The sequence below is a fragment of the Solea solea genome, chromosome 15 (assembly GCF_958295425.1).
Source record: "Solea solea chromosome 15, fSolSol10.1, whole genome shotgun sequence".
Classification (NCBI taxonomy): domain Eukaryota; kingdom Metazoa; phylum Chordata; class Actinopteri; order Pleuronectiformes; family Soleidae; genus Solea; species Solea solea.
Window position 1 is genome coordinate 24,709,196 of NC_081148.1, and position 26,095 is coordinate 24,735,290.

The 26,095-nt window shown below is 41.7% G+C and overlaps 1 long non-coding RNA gene across 1 annotated transcript in view; it reads left to right on the forward strand.

Annotated features, from left to right (window-relative positions):
- LOC131474464 (uncharacterized) overlaps positions 1-26,095 on the forward strand; it is a 221,124-nt gene that overhangs the window by 76,177 nt on the left and 118,852 nt on the right. The window contains exon 4 of the long non-coding RNA XR_009242292.1: positions 25,741-25,848. This is a non-coding gene — a long non-coding RNA (uncharacterized LOC131474464). The remainder of the gene's footprint in view (positions 1-25,740; positions 25,849-26,095) is intronic.

Below are 26,095 nucleotides of genomic sequence, written 5' to 3' on the forward strand. Positions count from 1 at the left end.
GGTGGTGATTTTGTTTTTAGGTTGATGTGTTTCCTCTGACATTGGCCTATATTATGGTACAGGTCATCTTCTAAACCAGGAGCTTTACGTTTAATCCCTGGCTCCTTAGCATCATGCTAATGTATCCTTTGCTAAAGCCCTTGTGTAGTTTAGAAGTCCAAGCTGCAACTAACAATTATTTTAATAATCGATTAATCTGTCGGTTATTTTCACTTTTAATCAAGTTATCGTTTGAAAATGTTAAAGAATATTTGGGAAAAGCTGGAGATGATGATGTTCTCGAATGTCTTGTTTTTGTCCATAAACATTTGTAACTTGATACAGTTGTTGTGTATCTGCTCCTGGTGTCTCTCTCTCTTCTCTCTCTTGTCCTTTCTCTCCCCCACCTCTCCTCTGTCCCCCATTTTCCTTTCACCCCGACCGGTCGAGGCAGATGACTGCACATCTCTAAGCCTGGTTCTGTCAGAGATTTCAAGAAGTGCCTTGAGATAATGTATGTTAGGATTTGGCACTATACAAATACAATTGAATTGAATTGAATTGAATTGAATTGAATTGAAACCAAAATGATTAATTTTTTACCAGAAAATATTCACATTTGCTGAAACAATCAGAAATCTTGTTTTAATCATGAAAAAGCTTCAAAAAGTTTATTGGATTATCAAAATAGTTGATTAATTTAGTAATCAATAATCAATTAATAGAGTAATTGTTGCAGCTCCAGTTTTCTAGTAAAAAGGCTGATTTAATTTTCAAATGTTTGCTAGTTTGCATTTGCTAACTCGTGCTAATGTTAAGGCTCTTTGAAAGTTAGCCACAAACCAACAAAACAAATATGGAAGTTATTTTCTTTTGTTGTTGATGTGATTTCAGTGTCTAGCTCCTTAGCTTCATGCTAATGTATCCTTTGCTAAACACTTGTGTTGTTTACTGTAGTGTTGAGCTTTAATTAGGTAGTTGTGTCTTTTTTTTAATGTGTTCTGTGTAACATTTCATTTTTGTGGCTGATTTTTATTTTGCTAATGTCTTTGCTAGTTTGCATTTGCTAATGCTAATGGGAAGGCGCTCCCACAGTTGGCCACAAACCAGTCAATCGAGCATGGCAGTGATGTTCTTTTGTGGTCAATGAGTTTCTCCTGACGTTGATCTACAGTATATCGTAGTACGGGTCATTTTCTAACCGAGGAGGTTGACGTTCAGCTTCACGCTAATGTACGCTACGCTAAAACCCTGGTGTGGTGCAGTAAAGTGGTGAGCTGAGGCTAAACAGGCTGGAGTCCAAGCTCTAATTTGGTAGATGAATTTCTTTTTAATGCGTCCTGTGTAACGTTTCCGTGCTTGATTTTGTGGCCAGTTTAATTTGCGAATGTTTGCATTTGCTAATGTTAAGGCTCTTCCAAAGTTAGCCACAAACCAAGCACACACAAGATCTCCTCGGAAATAGGCCTTTATTTTTGCACGGGTCATCTTCTAACCCAAGAGGTTGATCTTTAATCCCTAGCTCCTCGTCTTCATGCTAACATATCCTTGTGTAGTAAAGTGATGAGCTGAGGGTAAACAAGCAGGAGTCTAAGTTTTAATTTGGTGGATTAATTTCTTTTTAATGCATCTTGTGCAACGTTTCAGTGAAGGAATTTGTGGCTGATTTAAGTTTGTTAATGTTTTGCTAGTTTGCATTTGCTAATGATAATGATAAGGCTCTTCCGATGTTAGCCCACAAACCAACAAATCGAGTACGGCAGTGATTTTCTTTTGTGGGTGAGTTTTCGTGTCCTTGGCCAAACACTGAACCCCAAATTGCTCCTGGCAGTTGTGTTGGCAACATGTGAATGGGTTTAAATGACAAAACTGCACAAATGTGCTATAGAAGTAGAAAAACCCTGAGTTTTGCCTTTACGCTGGTAATTGTACAGAGGTTCCAACTTGTGATGCCAATACTCTCAATCGTGTACCCGTTCAGTGTGTTTGAATGGCAAATATCTTGGAATTTGGTTGAACAAAGTCCTACAATTTTAAATTTAACATTAATCATCAAGCAAAACAGGCTAAAGTCATGTTTCTCAATGTTTTTGAGTACAAATTTACAAAGTTTTCTTATGAGATTATTGTTCAATTACACCAAAAATACATATCTGCCACACATAAAAGATAGTGACATGCAAATACTCAGGGCCTTGTTGAATTTTGGGATCATTACACATTGTACTGAATGGTATTCACAGTATTAAGTGTATGAACTTATGATGAAATGATTTGTTACTTAGAAGGTGAGGATGTTTCTTCATGAGCTCTGTTGTGGATCAGTGTACTTTGGCGTGGTGAAAGTTCTGTTTGAGAGAGTTCTGGCGCTGGATGTTTGCTTCATTAAAATGCAGATATTCAGGGTCACAAACCAAAAAAACCAATTACTGTGTCTTCCCCTCGTCTGTGTGCTTTCTGAAGCTGACTGGATTTATAAATCTTTGAACCGAACACCACATCAGAGCTTCACCCGCAATCACTTCCCCTCTTTCTTTTTTCTTCTTTCACGTCCCTTTAAAAATAAAAGTGCTCTTGCAGTTTAGCACCATCTGCTGTTAGTGCAAGTGTGGAAAACATCACATTTAGACACTTTTTTTTCTTCCCTTTTTCTTTTTTTGGAAAGAAAAATAGCTCCACATTCATCAAGCTAATCTGAGCTCGCTGTCACGATGATACATGACCACAAACACCTAACATAAGCACGGGAGAAATGCCAAACATGGGACTTAAACGGAGCTGCACGCAGTCACAGAGGTCCACAGGGAGGACGGCGGTTCAGTGTCCACTCATTTTCTGCAGAATCTGTCTCTCGACTGGTCATCGCTGCCCAAACACAGTCATGGCAGAGACGGGGGGGGGGTGTTAGTGGGGTGGTTGTGTGTGTGTGTGTGTGTGTGGGGTGTGTGGGGGGGGGGATCGGAGGCTACGGCTGGCAGATCCGAAGGGAAATTAGACAGCACTTAGCTGCACACATGCACGCCAGGCCCAGCTGGGAGACAGAGCCTCAGATCCAAGCAGGGAGGACATGAAAGAGACACCAGCAGTGCTGCCGAAGGGAGGGGATTCTCACCCCCCCCCCCGCCTCACCCTCACCCTCTCTCTAACTATCTGTCCTTCCCTCTCTCTCCCTCTTAATCTCCCCTGCATTTGCTCTCTGTCCTCATCTTTCATTCCATCTTCCTCCCCTCCATCTTTCTCTCACTCGTCTCTGAGGAGGTTTTCAAGTATGCGTGTGTGTGTGTGTGTGTGTGTGTGTGTGTGTGTGTCCAGAAGAGTATCAATCCCGCTTCTGTGTGTTTTTGTTTTTTGTTGTTGTTGAACAAAATGTGCAACAAACATCAAACGTCGTTGGGTGGAAAAGAGGAGGCTTCGAGGGAGGGAGTGTGTGTGTGTGTGTGTGTGTGTGGGGGGGGGGGGGGTAAAGACACACACATATATATATATATCTATGGTGAAGAGGCTCTTAAGAGGCTGCCCTTTGACTAACATACTGGGGACACACACACAGAGACAGTCAGGGGCCACAGCTTTTACAAGGTCCTTAATGTCCAGTGACGTCAAAAGAATGGAGAGGAGAATCAGAATCAGAATACTTTTATTATCCTGAAGGAAATTGTTTTGTTACAGTTACAGTAAAAGCTAAAATGAAGGCGTAGAAAGGCACAGTGTAAGAAATATAAGTGATGTTCCTGTTGAAGACTCAACCTTTGAGGATGTGTGTGTTAGTGTACAGAATAGTATAGGCCTGATTTGACATCACACTCAGGTTTCACCCAGTACGTTTACATGCACGCTTTTATCAGACTAAGGTCATAGTCTGACTAAGATAGGTAACTGGACAACTTGCCGAGTCGAGAAAATCCGACTCTGACTCCACCTCCGTGGGCGGGGCGCTGTATCTCTCTATAAACTAGTGCGTATTGAATCAGTTTCCTGTTGACGGTGCATGGCTCTTGTGGTTTATACATCATCTCCTTCTACTTCAGTGCCAAGAACACCAAGGCTGACTCCAGTCCAACTAAGCGTATACATGCAGGAGTAATCGGACTATGAATCACATTATCCAGGTATGTTAGTCCGACTAAGGCTTAATTTAAATTGGACTAACGTGTTTACGTGACAATAAGAATCTATCTATCTATCTTATTCCGACTAAATCCTGACTCTTCACATGCATGTGGACGCACGTCCTGATCCGGCCCTTCCGACAATCGTGGGTGTCTTCTTTGAACAGATTATCAGGCCAATTCATCCTGTAGTGTGAGGGATTAGCGTCAGACGCAGCAGAGCCCATCTCCTCGAGTTCAAATCGTTAAGTATTAAATATGTTTGATATTTTTACGTGAACAGAGCCCCCGCAATAACCGATGAGATCATTTTTGTTTTGAACCATAACTTGTAGAAAACAAGTCAATTCCATCTTCTCAGACGCCGACAGTCTGTCGATATATGTGTGTTTATATTCTGAAGTCTTGTTAAATCACGCGCGTTTCTGTGAGATCCCAAATCCCTGGAATCTCCTCCCTGAAGGATGTGGTCCTGCGTCTTGACTGGATCATCTAGTAGTTTGTGTTTTCTCAGGATTCAAATATTGAAAAGTTCGTTGTGTCAAAGGAAAAATGGCTATGTGTACGTTAAGTTTGGTTTTGAACTTCCTGTGCATTTGAACACAGCTCTACACGATCCATCCCATCATCGTGGCAGTAAGATCTCCGCTTTCTTTCTTCTCCTCGTGGACTTGTGCATAATTTCAGCGTCTCGTGTTTGTTTTCATGGATCTCGTGTGTGTGTGTGTGTGTGTGAGTGTGTGACACGTACATGCATTAATGCGTGTTTGTTAATGCCTGATGCTTAGCGTCGCGTTTAGCACCTTTCACTCAGAGCTGCCTCTCGCTAATGCTTTGTACAAATATGTGACACGGCAGCGGTTTGTCTCTTTTTAAAAGAGAGAAGAAGAAGAAGAAGAAGAAGAAGAAGAAGAAACCGAGCGTTTCCTCGAGACGCTTCATACACATGCACGCGATGATGAAAGAGTGTCAGGAAGTGTTTAATTCCTCCGGGAGCATGACAAGACAATAATAGGACTGATAAAAGAGTGTTCTACAAAGTCCACTGGAATAATCACATTAAAATCTCTTTATGTTAATGGCCTCCTTTGAAGACACTGATTTATTATGCAATAAATATGTAATCACACAAACCACATCCAAGACACTGCACAGGAGGTGAGTGATTGTCCGTTTTTAATTAAAGGTAAATATTGTCTCATAAATATGTTTGACAAATTAACACGTTGCACCCCCCCACCCCCTTTACCCCCCGCCCCCCCCCACAACCTCGTTATTTGCCTCTTGAATGACACAAATGTTCCCTTGAGAGGTCAAAGGTTATGGTTTTAGAAATGTTGAATTTCTCCACGTTGTTGTTCAAGTCAGGGAGTGAAAATTGTGCAGAAATTGTTGTCGCAGAGGCGTTCAACCGCTGGGCAGTCATTCTAGCTTCTCTCTGTCTCAGTCGTGTGTGTGTGTGTGTGTGTCACTCTTCACACTTCCTCCCCCCCCCCCCCCCCCCTCTCTCCCTCCCCCTCTCTCTGCGTGCCCATGGCCCAGCAGTAATTCTGTGTTTATCAACTCTTTATTATGGCTCCTCGCATCATCATTTACAATGGTAGCATCTGCTCATTGCGTAGCCCGAGCATGGGGCAAATTGCTTTTATAGGCAAAAAACAGCAAGTGAGGAGGCGCACACACACTCACACACACACACACTCACACACACACACACACACACACACACTCATAAATACACACACACACCAGCGAGCGTGCACAAATGAAGACAGCGAGCCTCGGCCTGCTCGCGGAGGTTGTTAACTCTCCTGGCAGAATCGTGCGCACACACACACACACACACACACACACACACACACACACACACAAACACTCCACTCCTTCTAACAGGATCAAATCATTAGCCGGCCACCATCAGCGAATCAAAATGACTCCCACATCCAATGAGGCAGCAGTTTTGATTTTCTGTTTATTCATTTATCCATTTTTTCTCCGCCTCCCCCCGCCGCCCCGCCTCCCCCCTCCCTCCACCCCCTTAACATCGACCTGACATCGCTGTGTGCAAAACAAATATCACATCTGGCAACGCGCCGCTCTAATTTCTGCGTTTGGTGGCTCCGACTAATTTAGCCACTGCAGCGATGTGGTATTTTTTTGGGGGGGGGGGGGAAGCAAGAAAACAGCAAAACAAGCCCATCTTTGTTGTCCGAATTTAACACATGGGCTCTCCATAAGTGATGGAGATGAGGAGGAAGGAGACAGAGGAAGGAGACAGATTGAGTCAGAGCTTGTTTCTCTGATATAAAATGTACTTAAGTACTTTAAAGTATTTAAAGTGAGGTATTTAAAGTGAGGTGTTAGGATTGAGCCACAGTGGCTGTGGGTTCAATTCCTGGCTCTGCTAGTCTATATGTGTCCTTGAGCAAGTCCAACTCTTCTTCTTCTGCTTTTATTTGGTAGTAACGAGTAACAAAGACAGTTAGAGGGAGTGTCGTGGAGTTTTTGAGTACAGTCACAAAGTATTTGTAAAAACAAAACAATGCAGTGGTGTTTTCCCTTAACTGCTAATCTGGATGCAATCGTTCATCGTCGGGATTAACGACAGCAAGTTTATATGAAGCAGAATCTGTTGCCTCTGATTTCCCCGTCACTCAGTTTCCAATCCTCCGTAACAAAGGCAACAAAGCGCTGTTTGCTTTCAGCGCGACTCTATTAAAACTAAATTATGACCACGAGCCGAGACGGACAAAAACAGGAATATAAAGAAAGTATACAAATGTTTAGAAGTGCCTTCTTTCTTATGCATAAAGCTGTGTGGTTTTGATTGTATTTTTTGACTTACAGTTTATACGAGACGTGCAGAGAATGAGCTGAGTCCCAGCAGAGTCAGGGAGAGACTCCCAAACCTAATATCCACATCACAGAGGCTCCCGCCTCCATATGAAGATACTGTACACTGTCTTCAATCACTGCTTTTATGAATATGATACAGCACCAGCTGTATATCACGTACGGAGAGATCATAGCACTTTATTGTTGCCGTGTGTAAATCTAACGCCGATTTATGTGACCACTATATTTGGACATGGAGCTACTGTAAATCTGTAGTGGAACACAGGGTTTCTGTCAATTTGGCCAAAACAATAAATAAAAACAAACTAGTGTCAGAGGCGTCGGTCAATTAAAAAGTAATTTTTCTTAATTTAAAGTTAATATAATTGATGTTTATATTAAAAAAAAACTGAAAGATAATATTGTTAATACAATGAAAACAATGGCTGTTCTTAAAGTCGCTAAATGACGTTATTACATAATTAGCATAATTGTCCATGTGTATGTAGTTGTAATGGACGCTGTAGGAGAGCGGGATAATGTCTTCAGAGAGACAAAAAGTGACTAAAAAAGATGTTTACAACTAAAAATGTATTTTATTCTGTCAATTCTTGTGTTTTTTTCCAACCCTCCTCCTTTTATCCGGGCGTGGCACCAACAGAAGTAGGTTATTTATTTATTTATTAGATTTATAGTGCCGTGGTTTATTTTTAGACAAAGACAACTTTACACTCCCAGATGAGACAGCAGCTAAGTGTGTTGGGACGGGGGAAAGGGCGCTAACGGCGGCAACCGCTGTTCGTTGAGAAGTGAAACGATACGTACGTTCACGTCAAAGTTTCCAAAAGTCTCCAGTAAAACCAGAACAAGTCACTTCATTTGTCTGAATACTCACTAAGTCACTAAGATGGCGACGCTGCTTCAACAATGCTAATTTGGAAAGAGTTTTTTCTAGCTAACAGTTAGCCAAAGCCTGAATTAGCTTCTTGCTTCCATGTGTCGAGCGCTGTGTGTTGTGTTTGTGTAAACGTTAGCTCGTCTTCTTCATGTATTTGTGACACATTAGTTTCCCGTGAGGTTTGGGTTTAAGTTAGCTAACAATTAGCCAAAGCTGTAGTTAGCTTCTCGCTGACATGTTTCCATGGCAAACATACGAACCCTAACTCATAGACTGGGAATGTTAGACACATTTCTAAGGTTAGACTTTCTACACAGAACTCATCACATTCATTTTAAACCATAGTCGACGTGGCTTTGTCTTCTTTTGCTTCTTTGGATTCTTTGTTTCATTCATTTGTCGTTTGATATTTAGAATTAATTGCAATGTTTATTACTTTCATTTTGACAGCACTATGTGGTCACTTTGTTAGGTACACTCGTTCATTGACTTGATAAAGCAAATGTCTCAGATATTTGTGTGTGTGTGTGTGTGTGCACATGCTCTGGAACCTGCAAGGCTCACACACGCTCTGTCACACACACACACACACACACACACACACACATAGAAATACAGGCAAAAAGTTAAATCCACACACCACACAGTCCTTGTTTATAACATATTCCCCAAACTTGTTTCTGTGTGTGTGTGCAAGTGTGTGAGTGTGTGACAGACACACACACACACACACCTAGGGAGAGAGAGAGAGAGAGAGAGAGAGAGAGAGAGAGAGAGAGAGGTATGATGTGGTACTAAAGCTGACACTGTTTCCCTTGTGGGGTGCAGCCAACAAACAAGGTCTCTGGTGGTTTTTGCAAGGAGTGGGACACACACACACACACACACACACACACACACACACACACACACACACACACACACACGCTCGCACACACACACACACACACACACAGACGCTCGCACACACACTCGCACACACACACATTCCTCGATGTCACAGCAGCTTCATGCCAGCCACAGCCATCTGGTTTATGTAACCAGTTGTAGCGTTGCACACTTGACCTGTCTGCCTGTGTGTGTGTGTGTGTGTCTGTGTGTGTGTGTGTGTGTGTGTGTGTGTGTGTGTGTGTGTGTGTGTGTGTGTGTGTGTGTGTGTACAGTAGTAGGAAAAGGGGTGAAGGATTTCTTTGTACACTTGACCTCCACATTCTTTATTGCGCTGCCTCCACCGAACTGCACCCTCCAGGGAGCGTCCTCGTATGTCTTCATCTCAGACACACAGAGGAGACGAGAGACAGAGGGAGGGAGTAAGAGAGAGAGAGAGAGAGAGAGAGAGAGAGAGGGGAGGAAAAACCGTAATGGCTGAGGAGGAGAGAAAGTAAGAAGTCCCTCCTTCTTTATCTCTCACACACACAGACCAGTAGAGAATTAATAACCAGAGAGGTTGCAGCTCCTGAGTGACCGGACTTGAACTATCCATGAGTTTTATTAAAAATGCCAGCGTTCCTCCTATTAAACACCAGCCAAACTCTGACAGTGAGTGTGTGTGTGTGTGTGTGCACATGTATTGGAGATGTTTAAAGCTGCAATACGCAACACTCGTCTTCACATGACATTAAGAAACACAACTTTTTTCTTTCAGTCGCTGGTTCACGTGGAACAAGCCCATCACTCTATATCGTTTTTTAATTTATTTAACCTTTATTTCACACGGGGGAAAAAACACAATGAGATGAATAATCTGCTTTTCAAGTGTTACAAACAAAGTACAACAAGGTTACAGACAGCGGTTACACATACGATACAAAAACATAAAATAATCAAATATGCAGGATTTTGATCATAAAAATAAACATATGCTGCATTCAAATGGGACTGTTGAGCTCATTTTGACATTTAAATTTGGACAAAAACCTGGAATTGAGTGGGGGTTTTTTGTTTGTGTTTGTCCTTTAAAAGACGTTCTATGATACATGTGTGAGTTCACAAGGCTGACGTGGTCACGCCCATGTTTCTCAGAGGCGGGGTCATGTAGAGTGTCGTCAATTCAATTTTATTTGTATAGCGCTGAATCACAACTCTGTACATAGACAACATCATCAAGAGCAGAGAAACCCAACAATTCACACAATGAGCAAAGACGTGCGGCCATCTGCCTAGACAGGTTGAGGTGAAAGGAAAAATGGAGGACAGAGAAGAGGTGGGGCACAGAAAGGGGGAGAGAAAGGACAAGAGGGAAATGAGGTAGAGATGGAAGGTAAGAAACCTGGAGCAGATATAGAACAATTGTATCAAGTTTTACAATTGGTTAGAATAAACCCCTGCTTCAAAACCCCTGAACATGGACCGCTTTATGTGGTACATACACATACATATATATATATATATATATATGTATGTATATATATATATATATATATATATATATATGTATATACATATATGGGTGAAGTTGTTGTTGGTTCCCCTGACGACGATGAATCCTAATGACTTTGGTGATTAGCTGCTTTATCATGCTACAGCCTCCGTGTTCAAACTCAAACACGAGATGGATCGCTGTGTGAAATCTGACACGGACACTTATGATGAATGATGTCGCTCCTCCACTGTAAAAAGTAAACATCTCACACACACACACACACACACACACACACCTCAGCCTTCAGCTCTGCTTTGTATTAAATGCTAATTAGCAAACGTTAGCATGCAGACACAGTGAAGCACGATGAAATATTAGCGCGTCACATTTTCCAGCCTCGTCTCGTCTTCAGAGGACGCTCACATCCGTCTCTTTAAACTGTCACACTTGTGTCGAGGCGGAGAAGTTTACAAGTGACGAAATTAACTCAGATTATAATCTCTGTCCAGTTTCTTTTACAGAAAAACAGTCAGATTATGCTGTTGTTGTACTGCAAGACTGTTTGACATCACATTTGTTTACATTACAAAAATCATATTCATTTGTTTATCATTCAAAAAGTCTAATTGATATAATAATTGTGTTTAAAATAACTGAAAATAAACTATTATGGGGCAAGATTATCTAGGTACACTTGACACCAAGTTACTCATTTAACATCGTTCCAGTGATTACATTAAAGGTCCAGCTGACTGATCTTTATTTATTATTGTCCTGAGAGATTGTTTGACATTACAAAAAAAATATTTCCCCATGAACATGTCGTGAAATTTTAATTTCAACATATGAGCAACGGTTCAAATGTTTATATGTCAACATTTCTTCATTACTTATTCTACTTACGTAAGAGAATCACTGTATTTGTTTTTACAAAATAGCTGAACATAAACTATTTGGAGGCCGGACTGTGATTTAAGAGCCAGATATCGTCCAAAAATTCAAAACCAAAGACAAACTGAGCCACTTTATTAGGTACAGTTGACACCAAATGAAGTGGTCAAGTTCTCATTTAACATCCAGTTCCAGTTTTGGGTTATTGATCAATAATTTCATTATATCTTTTCATCGTTATGATCTGAGAGCGTTTGATAAGAGACTTCTAACAATCACGGTTCAGCTCAGAAAGAGAGGTCCAAATATTGCGACTCCAGAACTGGCAACAAGTGCCTACACTGCAAAGAAACCTAAAATAATGAAAGATTCTAAAAATGTAGGTGATATATATAATTGGTGATATATAATCATCGTCCGATAATCGAGACACCAGGGCAGATATTGATAGGTTAATTAACAAGTCATGTCTTTCACTCGCTTGTGTGTCACTACCTCATGTCTCCTCACGGCGGCGCTGCTCAAATGAATGAGGGGGAAACTTGAGTGAAAGCTACGCGAAGAGATGCTCCATCCCTGACCTTTGACCTTTGTTCTCTATGCTGTGAAGGTTTAGTTTTCTTCAATTGCAGACAGATATCGCGATGTATCGTTGATAGGATTGGATTGAGATATACTGATTGTGACAGAATCGCTGTATGGTGATATTATTGGTATCGTATCGTGAGGTAACTGTGTTTTCTGACCGTTTAAAAGATGGAGATCTTTCACATATGAAGCTCGTGCTCGACCGTCTCTTGACCGCGTGTTAAATTCCCTCTCTGAACGACACACTCGCACACGTACAGTAAAGCAGCTTTCGACCTAGATGCTCCAGAACTTTTGTCTCTGGAGTGAATCAGAAATGTGTCCTCGTAAAAAAAGAAGCAGGATATATCCATGCAGGCATTAGCATTAGAAAGGGGAGAAACGGTGGAATGAGAGGAGCACAGAGATTGTTTGGCTGCCATCTTAAAGTGAGTGTGCCGAGCCAAGCCGAGCCGGGAGGAAATCTAAACCCCAGAGAATAAGGCTTATTTTGACTGGTGGCCAGTTAGGGGATAAGACGCTGCGAGCGAGGTGTGTGTGTCTGTGTGTGTGTCTGTGTGTGTGTGTGTGTGAATCATCGAGCGTGCATGACATAAAAGTAGCCGGTTGGTTTATGTCTTCCTGTCTCAGGTGTGTGTGTGTGTGTGTGTGTGCAGCATCCAAATCTGCATCCAAAGCCTTCTCCTCCATTTCCACGAGGATAAACGTCATTAGCCAAGCGGCTAGTGGTGACGCGCTACTGTTACACACTGTGTGTGTGTGTGTGTGTGAGTGAGTGAGGTCTGATACATGCACCAGACACAAATCCTCTTAACCAAAAATGAGAGAGCGAGCGAGAGAAAGAAAGAAGAGAAACTGGCAGCTTAAGTCGGCCATTGTGGCTCTACTTTACGAATTCCTCTGATGCATTTTCTGCCTGGCACTCATGTAAATAATAATAATAATAATAATAATAATGATAATAATGATAATGAACTCCTGTAGGACAGAAGGTAGAGGAGGGATCGTCCTCACAGCTGGACTGACCAGCGTGGACGAGTGTCACTTATTTTATTCATAGTTTGAAGATACAGTGAGATTATGGACTTTATTCGTCCCACAGTGGGGACATTTACATTGTCACAGCAGCAAAGACATTAAAGATGAAGACGTTAACAATACGACTAAAAAAAGTTTAATATATTCATATAGAATGTACATTATTGTATATACTGTACATAAATGTATGTATGTATATATATATACATACATATATACTGTATATATATATACATGTACATATATATGTATATATATATTTATATATATACATACATACATATATACTCTATATATATACATGTATACATGTATATATATACACATATATACATGTATATAAATATGTATGTATGTATATATTTATATGTATGTATGTATGTATTTATATATATATACATACATTTATTTATACTGTATATATATATATACATGTATGTATATATATATATATATATATATATCTACCAGAATATATACATATATGGGCTTGTTCTGGCCTATAGTGCGACACTGGATTTCAAGTTGAAAGGATGCTTGCAGATCTTTGGTGTGTGGTTGTATAAAGTACAGACGCATTTACAGCCCTGATTGTACTGGACATGACCCAGGCCCTGAAAACTGGTATGAAAGAAGAAAAAGCAGATTTCACCTGTTAACCCAAGTTTCTGACCTGAAACCTAAGTTGTCCATTGCATTTGTGGGCAGTTTGTTGTGTTTACAACAGTGTGTTTCCCGTGCGAGAAAACGTAGTCTTTGGAGTTTGAGACCTGATAACTCTGGAAAACTCTCTTTCGTACGGTCATATTTCACTCATCTCGCACTGATCTTCATGAAACATCATCTTCTCTGGCTCAGGAGCATAATCTACAGGGTTTTTCCTGTATGTGTTCACACGGTCTAAAACAGACCACACGTGACTCTGTGTGTGTGTGTGTGATTCTGGAGTCGCCGCGTCCCTCGCCATTGACCCGATGACATCATACGTTCCCTTGTAACGAGGCGACCCCGCTCTGCGTTCACTGCACATAAACAGAACAATCACTGGCTGCAGTCAGCGTGAGTGTAGCCGCGGGGCCTGCATCAGCGCGCGCGGTAATCACATCGCCGCACCATATCCATGTTACGAGTACATACAAACACACGCTGATCCACGGCGATCAACCACATGCCCGCAGACGGGGAGGGGACGATCAATGAGCTTAATAGGAAGTGACAGAAAACAATGCCAGATGGCCAATCAGCACTCGGCGAGTGGATGTTACCATGGGAACCCTGCAGGACAGCGGCATCTTAATTTTCTGCTTTATTGTATATTAGCTCCCACCGGTTCAGGCCATTTACCGAAAAACAAAAGTCAGAGATCTGAGTGCCTTCAATTTCCTCTCTCTCCTGCATCACATGAAATAAATAAATAAACTAACAAGCGGTCGAGTTTTAGTTTATTTTTCATGGACAAGAAGCTTTTGCTAAATGAAATCAGGGGCAGTTAATGCTTTCATTATATAGGACGCTGTGTTAACGAGTGTTGCGAGAGCTGAAGACTGAAAAAAACAAGCTGTAGTCGCAACGATTGAATAATAATGTATGAATATGAGGTGTAAAAAAAGCCCGAATTCATGTAAGAGTATGTGGATACGATTATTTCTTTATTTTCTTTAAATTATTGTTGACAAACGACGTAAAAAAGTGTTTTATTATTACATATCATGAAGGATTAGCTGCTCCATCTGTTGCATGTGAGTAGTTACAGTATTCACATATAAAAACTCCCCTCATCACATTAACGGCACGATAACTCAAAGTTTTGTGACTTAACTGTGACCGGAGGGGGAAGTCGTTTTGAATTCTTGTCCATACTTTAACCACAAACTTTTATCACGTCATTTTATTCACCCGTCCTTGGCTTAAAACATTTAAATATTGAAAAAAAAGATGTTTTATTAATTTAGATATAGTAATATATATTTGCATATATCTCAAGTATTTCATTTTTAATTTCATTTAAATATTGTAAACCGACAAGAAGCAATTCAGCCTGTTTCTCACTCTCTGTATAACATGTCAGAAAAACAGCACATCCTGTTCCTGTTTCAAAGTAAAAGCACTCTAGCCCCTCCTATTTTGAAAAACACACCGCTCTCTGTCACTGCAGATGCCTTCACGTCCGGTTCCAACTCTCATTGATTGATTGACACGCCCTAACAACTCACACCTGTTTCCGGTTTCCTCAGGTGTATTCTCGACTTTCTCGTCCAGCAAAGGCAAAAAAAAAACATCTTCAAAATACTGGACTCTGATGCAGGACATGACACAACATTTTCAGGCAGGATTAGTAGATAAAAACCTTATTTTTTTTCCACAGATGTTTGAAAATGTGGACATTGGGGGTCTGTTATATATAGCAAGATGTCATCTGCATATAAGATCATTTTATGATAAAAATGAGCAGATTAGTTTTTTTCTTCCTGAATTATGACTAGTTTTGAACGATGTTTTTTCTGTCTAACGTCTTTCCGCTACTGCCAGTGAATCTTCTTCTTGGAATACAACAGAATGTCCTTAAAAGCAGGATAATAAGCTCCAGTAGCCGATGTGACGCTGTCTTGTCATGAAACACGACATCACTTTGGCAAACAGCTACAGAATCCAGCACTAACTAACTTTAATGTGTTTATTTCACACTGGTTTATCACAACATACATGTTTTATCCTGCGTTACATGAGGGAAAGTTCATCAGAAAGTCAAAGATGTTGTCATGCTGCAGGTCTGTCTCGTTGTGATTTACATTATATGGACAGTAATGACTCATGATGATGATGATTCATGTACAGGGCTTTAATATGAAGTTGCTATAACAGCTTCCGGTCTTTTTGGAAGACTTTCCTAAAGACTTTAAAAGGGTTTATACGGTGAATGTTGTGTCCATTCATTCCTTGTAGAGCATTGATGAGGTCAGGCACTGAAAAGGTACCGTCCTCAAAAACTGTTGCATTGTCCCAAATGTATCTGTATGCTGAAGCATTAAGATTGTCCTTCACTGGAGATGAGAGGCCTAGAGACCAGAGCTTGATGAAACACCTGAAGTCTCCACTCAACAGGTGTGGTCAAATACTTTTGTGTATGTTGTCATTTAAAGCTCTGTAGACACCGTGAGAAACAAGATGTTCTTGTGGCATAAAGTCGGGTTTTTTTTACTAAAGAAAACCTTAGGGAATCATTATCTGTTTTCTTGTCAGTGTTGGCGTCACCATTGTGCTATATTTGTATTTGCACTTCTTTTAACTGTTATGTTAAAATATGCAAGCGCTGCCTTTTCTCAGTCTTGATTAACACCCGTGAACGACTCGATGGAAAACTTTACAGCTCTAAACAAGCAGCACAGAGAGCGCAGAGTAGCCTCTCGTGCCTTAACTGCACAAATGCACGGTGTTAAGTGAAGGAGATGATGAACGTTAACAGCTATGACGGCAGGTTTGTGACTTTGTGGCGTCGAAGTTTCGACTTCCGAGTCCCGTCGACAAGAAAGAGAAAGCTTCGGAGTAAGAGATATCTTATAAACGTTGTCTTGTAGCTGTCACTGGCGTCCGCACTGCGTTTGCTCTTTGCTGTTTTTATCTTTTCTTCCCATCATGCACCTGCGGCAAACCACTGCAAATGAGCAGAAGGACGATCCTGACAAACAACTGCTCAGCCTTTACAGTGGAGGCTGGCCACGGCCGGATGAGTGGAGCGGCGTCATCGCCGTTATGACGCCACGTGCCGTTCATTCCAGAGCACGAGTGTGTTTGCTCGCTGCCGTCTTTCTCACTGTCAGTCGCTCTCTCTCTCTGTCTCCCTCTCTCTCTCTGTCTCTCTGTCTCTCTCTCTCTCTGTCTCCCTCTCTCAGCCCCCTCAAGTCAGCGAGGTTCACATCATCCTCGTTAAGCGTTTGTCTCCAGTCTAACTCACAGATGATTATTCATTTAGCTGCTTTAGACAGCTCCCGTCAGCCACAAGGACTCCGCTCATCCACCAAGGGACAAATCAACACTCTCTTTTTTTTTTCTCCTCCTCCTCCTCCTCCTCCTCCTCCTCAGTTCTGCCTCCATTTCCCCGTCTCTCTCCTGGGCTATTACACTGAGTGTTATGTTTACTATAACCCACATGCTTGTTAATTATAAATCACGGGCCCCTCTTACGTTCTATTAATTGGTACCTCCTCTCTCGGCCTGTGCAGGAGCGCGGGCAAATAAATTCAGGTGCGGCTTCATTAAGTGGCACTCTCACAACAGATCTTGACACACTCTACAGAGGCAATAAAACAAGGGCTCAACAACTATAATCAGTGCTTTACAGTTAGCCGGCGGCACAATCTGCACACCGCCATGCCTGCTGTTACTGCAGCCTGCAGGAAGGAGGTGAGAGGGGGGAGGGAGGGAGGGAGGGAGGAGTTCAGAGCAGGTAAAAGACAAAGGGAGGCATGAAACTACTAGTAATATGTTTACACAGATGTAATATGTAACATTTCGGCTTTAAAATGTGTAGTCTGTACTATGAGTTTCCAAAGTCGTGAAGTGTTCCTGAACTTGGATTTCCAACTCGGAAACTGGGAGGTAACTCACCAAGATGGCTGCCACAGTGCTTTGACTGTCGTCTCTGTTTCACAGTCAAACCGTAAACTGTAGACAGTCTTGTACGACTTCTTAACGGGAACGCGGGGAACTTGGGGGTGACGTAACTCCCAGTTCAGATCCCGAGTTCAGATCCGATGTAAACAGACTGCGGCAATATCTATAAACAATCAAAAGACTTCCATAGAAGGTAAATGCAAACTTTATAGATGGAGCTCTGGTAGCTGCCTTCAATCAATCCCATCATGCAACACTCAGGCAGAACCAAAACAAACGCAGGAAACGTGGTAACTTTTCACATCCACAGACATAATACTGGCTAACTTTGCCTAATGGCTGGTTTTGAAAAAAATGCCAAGAAGCGGGCTGGGAGCTAAGTGAGGGTGAGGAGGAGAGATGGAAAATGGTCAAATGGTAATTTTCAGTACTAAGTTTTAGAAGTAAAAGTAAAAAAGTGAAGAAAAGTGAGGATGGAGCCATGGTAGATCAGTGGTAGGGCCAGTTGTCTGTCGACTGGAAGGTTGTGGGTTCAATTCCTGCCTCTGCTAGTCTGTACAGTATGTGTCCTTGAGCAAGACATTTAACCCCATGTTGCAGCGTGTGAATGTGTGAATACTGTAGTGTAAAGCAGCTCATCAAGACCAGAAAAGCTCTATGTAAATACAGACCATAATACCAACTCTTCTTCTGATTTTTTTTGGTAGTATCGAGTAACAAAGAGAGTTAGAGGAAGTGTAGTAAAAGTAAAAGTTGCTAGAAATATAAATAAAGTAAGTAAAGTAAAAGTACAGACACGTGAAATGTGTACTTTGTTACATTACAGCGATGTATAAAAGGGGGTGGAGTCTGGACAAAGAGCCTTGCAGGGATTGGACCAGAGGAGGGATTAGAAACCCTAACGACAAAATGTGAATGCAGTAGCTGGTGTTTGACCAGAGAGGCAGTAGATTCACTGATGTTTATGTTACTTTTCAATAAAATGTGATAATGTGCACCTGGATCAACTAAAACCATCCCTGGATACTCATATACACTGTTTTACACTGGAAAAAAAGGGCTTTTAAATCTATTAGTTTCCATTTATAAACATAAACGGATAAAAAAAAAACAAGATTTCATTCTTCTTCTTTCTTTTTCTAACAGCCGGCCCCTCGACACTCTGCCACTACAATCATTGTGATCAGTGTGAAGTGTATGATTGCAGGACTTAGCAGGAGATGAAATCCCATGCAGAGGTTAAGCCTGTATGCAATGCTAAATGACAGAGCATATATTAATATGAAATCCATCCAATTATTGCTAATGGAGCTCTCTGGTGTGATACTGTACCCAGTCATTTCAGGTCCGTGAGCAGACCCTCTGCAGCTTTACTGCTGACATCATTTATTCCTCTTTGTGCTGCTGCTGCTGCTGCTGCTGCTGCTGCTGCCTCTCACTCGCTCACTCTCTATTGCTTTTAATGAGTGAATTAACAACATTTTTATTTCTTTGCAATCTTGCTTCGCTGCTCTACATGTCTTTAAACCCAAAGAAAATATAGAGAAATTCACTAACTGATTCAGGGTTGTGTGTGTGTGTGTGTGTGTGTGTGTGTGTGTGTGTGCGTGTGCGTGTGCGTGTGTGTGTGTGTGTGTGTGTGTGAACGAGTGGACAAAGATCATTTTGACCTACTTCTGAGGAAAGTCGGCTTGAGAATCAAAAGACACAGGATGTCTGCAGTGAAGACATCAGAAAGCATGGACACGACTACAGATTCAGACTTTCTGCGTCCACAAGTCGACAGAGGTCCTCAGATAATTCATATACTCTTTAGGCGTCTGCACACAGAAGAAGTTTATCTGAGAATCTGCTCTCGGCTTTTTATCCATGCACAACTAAAACACTTATTTTGAGATGTTTGGTCTCGTGCAGAGGACGGACAGTGAGTATGTTGGACAGAGAATGTTGAAGGACATGAGGACAGTTGGTGTAAGAGACGATGGAGATCATGGACACCATCCGTATCTTCTTGTGTGCACACTTGCTGCGTTACAGCACCACATACAGGCTCGGCATATGTACTACAGCATTCCTTTTAAGTGATGCTGTGTTTTTACATAAAGGTTCTACCTCTGTGTGGACAAGGACCTTAGTTCAGATCAAATTTTCAAAAGAAACTCTTTTATTGTGAAATTCTGTGGAATATCGTCATGAATACATTATTACGGTCATTTATTTATTTATTATTTATTTATTAACAGTGGATTCTTCCCACAAAAGTTTGACCAGGCGAGATGCTCATTGCCTTAGATGGAAGGTTGAGGGTTCTATTCCTGTGTGAATGGCGAAGACTGTCGTGTCAGCTTTAAATGGTCACCAAGACCAGAGACCAGATTGATGCTTTACAAATACAGACCTTTTCCCATTAGTCATTTTGTGGTAGGCCGTGTTTCTTCTTCCATGAAGACATGAACGTCTGCGTTGCTTTTCCATGCTGCAGGATGAATAAATAGTTATTGTTTTTGCTCCTTTATCTTCCCCAACTCTAACCCTCCAGCCATTTGGCTGATTTAAACCCTGCAACACCCCCATTATAACGGCTCCAGGATGTTGGGAAGTCACCAGCGAGTCTCCTTTAAATTGACAGGAGCAGGAGAGGCCACAACAGCAGTGAGGAGGAAGACCCGCTTCCTTCACCTCTTCACTCCCCCCCCTCCTCCCCCAGAGAGAGAAATCTCTTTCAACAAGCCGAGGAGGTTCAGGACAACTGTGCAGTCTGACATAATTATCAGTGGCTGGGCTTTAATCACCCTCTCCTCTGACTCTGACACCAAACACACGCGCTCCCCTGCGTGAAACAGGCCAATTTAGCTTCCTGCCGCCACTCAGAGAGGCAGCGTTCACAGGCAGCACGAGACGGACGGACGGAGGGAAGTGAGTGAAAGAGCTTGGACGTAATTATGCGCCATATTTTTTTGCCTTTGTTGTCTCCGCCCGTTCTCTCTCTCTCTCTCTCCTCATCTGTTTTTTCTTATTCATCCCTTTACTTTGTGCACTTTTAATAAGTCTGAAAAGTGTCAGTTTGACTCAAGTCTAACAAAGCTGCGGATGATTTTCTGTCAAAAGGTTGCGGGAAGAAAAAAAAAAGCACATTTGAAAGACAGTTGCGAGGTAGCGACGCTTCAATTAACCTGAGCTATGGGATATCGTTTGAATGACTGCTGAATTAATAAGCACTTTCTTTTAGAGAGAGAATCTCCAGATACATCAAATGTAATCAGAGGAAATGAAGTTCTTGTACCTGGCGTGGAATCATTAGAGGTCTTAAGAGTTGGGTTTAAAAGAGTTGTGGCGGAACGTCGCCTTGTTTTCCTCCACAATTATGTCGGATTGTGTCAGTGGCTGTTTGGCATCAAGTGACTGTGGAAGTGTTGTTTTCTCTCATAACGGGCGACAATTTAAAGGCACATTTCCGTGCACTTGAACTAATTCTGCGTGTGTGTTTTTAAAAAATGTGTTAGTGGAGGAGGAAGGATTTATGCTACGCACGTTCAGCTTGACAGGATGTCAGGAAACAAATACTGTAAATACTGTATTTGACTGTACTGCCGTTTCATAAGGAGCTTAGATGTTGAAACAGAGTGTGACCCAGTCTGAGCGTGTTACCAAGGAAAGTAGGTAGCATCCTGAGAACTCATTAGCGAGGACTTGTGTCGCACTTCTAAAACTGAAGCACCAAGGTTTAAACTAAATATTAAATGTATTTATTGACCGCTCCGCTGAAAGTACTCTGCATACAGGTCAGATTACTGATTACAGATTACAGATTACTGCTCCAGCACTGGACACAACTGTCTACTCTGTAAAGAAACCTAAAAAAAAAGTCCCTCAAAGAGAGTCGGGTTAATCCCTTCTCGTCATCAGCATAGATTTTTATCGAGCCGTCCTCGGTTTACGGCAATCCTAATTTGCAATACATACATTGCATACATATAAGATAAAAAACATAAAATAATAACCACACACCCCTCATGTTATGTTTGTTTTTCTTTATTTTTGTTCTTTTTTCCTGGACAAAAGGACTTTACTTAGAATGTATGTAAATACCAACTGAAATGCTTACGTTTTGTCACTGAATGTCTAAAAAGTAGATTTAAATCATCTCTACATTGGCTTTGTATGTAATTCATCCGTACGACGGATTTGTAATCACGTTCAGTCAATTAGTAAGAGTTAAACTAATTAATATAGATGTAAGAAGACAGGATCTGTTTAGTTAAACCCACGTGGATCAGCAGTGTTAGTTAAGAGACTCTGTAAGAAAATGTAGGAAAAAAAGAAAGAGAATAAATGGAGGAAATGCTCAGTAAGCGGGTGAGAGAGAAAAAAAAAGCAGGCCAGAGATGGTTTTTCCATCCAAACTCAGTGGCAACAGTGACCGCTCTGCCAGCGAGTGCCACATCAGTTTGAGGAGGTCAAGTCGGCGCCTGGCAGGCAGTGTCTGGCCTGGTCTCACTGCAGGAGGAGCCGCCGCAAAGCCGGTCCGGGGCCAAACCTCCAGACCTCCCAGCAGAGCGACCCACACTTCCCCCGCACTTCACTCCCTTCTCACTGGGGGCAAGTCAGGGAGCCGCTGGGGCGTGGGGCTTCCGGCGCCAGAGCTGCACCCTTCGAACCCGCTGGGAAGTGGAGGAGGTGACCCCGCCTGACTCCAACTGTCAACTCGCCAGCCAGAGGAGAGGAGGAGAGGGGTGACAGAGGCCAGGAGGAGCGAGGAGGAGAGGAGAGCGGGGTAGCTGGGCGAGGAGAGGCAAGGAGAGGAGAGGAGAAAGATGACAAGGGGTTAGGTGTGAGCTATCCAGGGAGACATTTGTCCAGCAGATTTCTGGTGTGAAGCCGGTTGTTCGCACATTGCTGTTATCAATGCCGCCGTGCTCGCCTGTGTTCTTCAAAAAGTTCATGTGGAAAAGTGGCCACTCTAAGGACTTTAACTTTTATACATACGGATGTGCAGGGTATTCTGATTTTATCATGAATATCATTTGTTTTAGCTTAAAACAAAGAGGTTACGTTGGTTTATTTGTTACATACTGCTCATCGTTTCCTGACCTGAAGTTTATGTGGCTTTGTAAAACCTCTCAGTCCATTTAGAAAATCATCATTTTTAACCCATGACCATGCACAGGCTTTTGTTCTACTGCCTTATTCTGTAAGTTTATGTCACTTAGATACATAAAAATGAAAGACTTAAATCACCCAAATCAAAACAATGATACACTGTAACCTCGTACAACCTCCTTATAAACCTTGGACTATAACTTTAAAGTTGCTTGTGTAGTATTAGTAGTAGTGGTAGAATAAACCAACTTTAATTTCTTCTCAGCTGAAAATAACTGAGAAAAGAAGATAAATTATAAAAATGAGCAAAGAGGTGAATATTGTACCATTAATATATGAATGATAACTTTTGATAAAATGTACAGGATTAGTAATCTGATCATATATATGTATACATAATTGTAATCTAGACAGAGTCTGAAGAAATAAAAACACTGTATTTTATAGTATTTTATATTATAGTATATGCAGAGTAGTCAACGATTTCCATTACTACAATGTTATTATTATTATTATTATTTACTGTATTATAATTGTTTATGTTCATGTTCACAGTGTAGACATAGTATATTATTACTATTACATAGACTCATTCCATTATTATCATTGGACTGTATTTGTCACACTATATTTATATATATATATTTATATATATCACTTTCTTCTTTTTACCAGTTTGTTTTATTCCGCACAGAGCGACGGTAACTTGTGAATTCCTCTCATGAGGGATCAATAAAGGACGTTTACTTTTATCTATTATCTTTATTATATCCTCTGTTTTATAGCGTGTGTGTGTGTGTGTGTGTGTGTGTGGTATAAACACCATCTATTCAGGACCTGTGGTCCTCATGAGGACTATACCCTGGTGTCAATGAGGCAGAACCTCATTTCTGAGCCTCTGGTTAAAGTTAGCAGTAAAAATGTGGATTGTGGTTGGATTAAGATTAGGGTTATGTGGTTAAGGTTAGTGATAATGTTTTATAAATGAGTGTCAGTGCTAACACATCTAGCTATATAAACCTGTATATACATATATGTGTGTGTGTGTGTGTGTGTGTAGCTCGTAGCGCCCGGCAGTGGTGGCCTGTTATTGAGCCTCCGAGACGCGACGCTGCTGATAAATTCAAACTCTTTGTGTAATTGTCTTTTCACGTCTGAATACAAATCCCCGCTGCTTACGATTCATCATATTTATTTATTTTTATACTTCCTCCGGCAGCATCTTTTATTAGTTGTGCACTCAGCGGCGAGATTTAATTTCTGCAGGAGGGGGTGTGGGGGGCGGGGGGGGCAAACAGCGTCGGGGCTTGATGATTATTATTGAGAATGCGATACAACAGGGGCTGAATTAAAATCTATAGTGCATTAAAGTGACAGATTAGGAGGGTTGGAGGGTCCATTTACAAGTGTTAAGACATCAGCAGCTAATGCCCCGCCATGCCAAATAGCAAGCCACGCTAGTCGCTGCTCTCTGCGAGAGTGAATGAAAGGAGCAGCGTGATGTGTGTGTGTGTGTGTGTGTGTTCTATTCAACATGGAGCCTCTAGTGGAGATTTCCCTGCACTGCTGAAAGAAAAGAAAGGAAATCTTTTTATGTGAAATATAATTCATGAAAGAAAGGAGTTGGTCTGAGTTAGTGGGGGGGGCTGTTTTATGGCAGCAGAGACGTTGCAGTGGGCAAACTAGGCAATTACCTAGGGCTGAGAAAGAGCCCCCAGAGACCCTACATGAACATCTCTACAGGTCGCAGGTTCACTGTCACACTGTCCTGACCACTTGAACTGTGTTTTTCCTACAACAACATGACAAAATAGCTCACTTTAATAGTATCTTGAAGACGTTTTGGGAGAATTTGGTGAAGAATTGGCACTCCAATTCTGTCTTATATCACTGTTGCCACGTTCCTTACGTGTGTTTTACCCGCTCATCTTACATTTTTGCAAAAAGTTTGTTTCGTCAGCTGGAAACAAGGGGTGTAAATCCAATTCTGGGGCATAACGGTGTACTAGACGGCCTTCTGTTGTTGTTTCTAAGAGTATCTGGAGGATCTGGCCTTCTTCCGCAAAGGGCTAGAGAATCTTGAAGATTGGTGGATGAAGATGATGTTAGATGTTAGAAGTTAGAAAAGACCACTGCCTCGTTTCCACCAAACAGTGCAGTGCAGTTCAGGTCACCACGGTGCGGTTTGGAACGGAACCCCCTGATCTCACTTGACAGGGTGTGTGTGTGTGTAGGCCGGATTACGTAGCGGTGTCAGCTACATGAGTAGAAATGATGTCATTCCAGCGCGACACAGTGACGCTCGCCAACAAGCTCCTCAAAGAAGGTAAACGTGATACCAATGCTAAACAAACAGCAGCGATGGAGGACATCCAGGATTCGTTCCTTTTTGTCAGTTGGCCGTCAATCACAAGGCAAACGTCATAGTTTCTCTCTATCATAACAAATAACTGCAGTGTGTAGCTCCACCCTCCAGAAGCCTGACCACTGATGTTGGTGCCCCCAATGGAAGGAAGGGTAGAAAAAGTAGAATGGTTGAGTGGGTTATTTTGGTAGCCATCTTTGTCCTTTGGCGTTTTCTGGCTAAACTTTCTGAAGAACTCTTTCTAAGTTCTGTTTACTAGAAGTGAAAAGACGTACGAGGACACTCTTAATATCAGGAATGTTTAGCCCAATTGAAAAAAAGGGATCCTAATGGTGACATAAAATTTGGTGAAGAGTCCTCATCGTAACATAAAACCCTGTGTGATTACGGCTCTGAGGCAAATGAAACCCAAAAAACTACCTGCATGACTGGATACAACTGATTGTACTTCAAACAAAATGACCCTTCAGTATACTTGAAAAAGAAGCAGTTAAATAAAAACGTTTCTCTTTTGCTGTCGGCATTTTTGAAGTTGATAATGGTAACGGCGGCGGCGGCGGCGTTGGCGATGGATTGACCCACCGGCGTTTTTTTCTTTTTTTTGAACATCTTTTATTTACAAGTGGAAACAAGGGAAGCGTCGTCGTCTCCAGACACTAAAGACAAAGTCATTTTTCAAAGCTGAGCCGTGATGGTGTGTGAGGCTCGTTGAAAATGATGACCGCAGACAGTTGTGAATCATCTGCATGCACATCTCCGCTAACAATGGAGACACAAATAGAGGAAGATGAAATTATCTCTAATGATATAATGGCCGGCCTCTTTAAAGCTGACATGTTGAGTCACTCTGCGACCGGTCGGGTCGCATCGGTTTTCATCAGGGCCAGAAATCTGATCTACACCCTCGCCCTCGCTTTAACTGACTCCTCTCTCTGTTTCTCTCTCTCTCTTTATCTGCCCCCAGATATTTATGTCTACTGTCTGATTCCGCTGAGTGGAGCTTAATCAGATCCAGAGTGAGCTCCGTCGGTATTCAAGCTCGCCGCTGGGAAGAAAAGGGAGATAAAGTGAGGTAAGACAAAAGAGGAGGAAGATGGAGTGATGACAAAAGACGTGGAGGACAGAGGTACGCACTCAGGCCGCGGTAGAATGCGTCTAAACAATGGTGTGTGTTTTTTTTACTTTCTAATAAAGACACACAATGGATTGTGAGACTTAGGCTCTCAGAATCAGGGTTCTAATCAGTACAAATTCTTTTGACTTAGTTTTTGTATTTACAAAATAAACACAGAAAAGAACATAGAGCCAGTTGGCAAGGA